Below are 1,186 nucleotides of genomic sequence, written 5' to 3'. Positions count from 1 at the left end.
CTAGGGTGCATGGGTTGTGTGGTTTAAATAGAATTCACTTCTTTGTATTTAATATGTAAATGATAGTTTCCATATGGTTCTTGAGAAATAATTTCCTCTCATTGAAATCTTATTAAGATTTAATTTCTCAAATAATCATATATGAACTCATATTGACCTAGGTCAAATGTTCATCATCATCATTTGGGAAAATGATTTAAATGAGGTAGATCACCTCATATCATTTAATACACTACATATGATTTAAATCTCAAGTAATTCATATAAGAGAGTTTGGGACCAGGGGTCCAAACATCCCATGAATTCATGTGAGACAAGTTTAAATGAAGTATAAGACTCCACATAATTTACTTTAATAGTTTTGGACAATATCAACTAGTTAAACTAGTCAAATGATCCATTAATTAAACTAGGGCATGATCATGCAAGGTGACCACACCATTTTATTGCATAAACAATTAGTGTAAGTCAAATATGAGCTATTAGAGTTGGAATTAACTTAATATCTATTTTGGTTGATTTTTAAATATTATTTGAATAGGGAAAAGTCCCTGCCTTGTTATTTTTATCACATTAATTCTACAAAGAATCTGGTCAGGGGACCAGTGGCATTTGATAGATAATTTCTCTAGCTTTCCAACGGTATAAACTTCATCAAATTTGGTTTAGCCAATTTAAATCTATTGAATTTCAAAGTGGCAGCAGTATTGAAAATCATTTGATATTATTTAAACTGGATTTGGATTAATAGGCCAGCGGGAAAACTAGTTGGGCTGAAAGATTTGAAAACGGCCCAAACCAACCCAGTCCAGCCCAACCACGGTCCACAGACGCGCGGCGTGCTGACAGGGTGGGGTCCGCGCATTAGTGACTCAGCGTCACCGAAGCGGTACGTTTTAAAGTGGAGCGTTGGATTAGAACGCAGATCAACGGCCGTGGTTCATCGTCGTCGCCGACGAGAACCCGACGATGCGGCGGCGGCAGTAGGGGGTCGGCGGGCTAACCAGTGCTCCAGCGAGGGATGGCAGTGTGCGTGGTGAAGTTGTGGACGACGGCGGAGCTCCTGGTACCGGCGGCTCCTCCTGGAACAGCTCCAATCGACGGCGGCGACCTCCGGGTACTGGCGGCGTCGATCTTCAAATTGGAGCAGCTCCGGTGATGATTCGATGGGTGGAGTGGTGGTTGA

Source organism: Lolium perenne, chromosome 5 (genome assembly GCF_019359855.2).
Source record: "Lolium perenne isolate Kyuss_39 chromosome 5, Kyuss_2.0, whole genome shotgun sequence".
NCBI lineage: Eukaryota > Viridiplantae > Streptophyta > Magnoliopsida > Poales > Poaceae > Lolium > Lolium perenne.
This window is presented reverse-complemented; position numbering follows the sequence as displayed.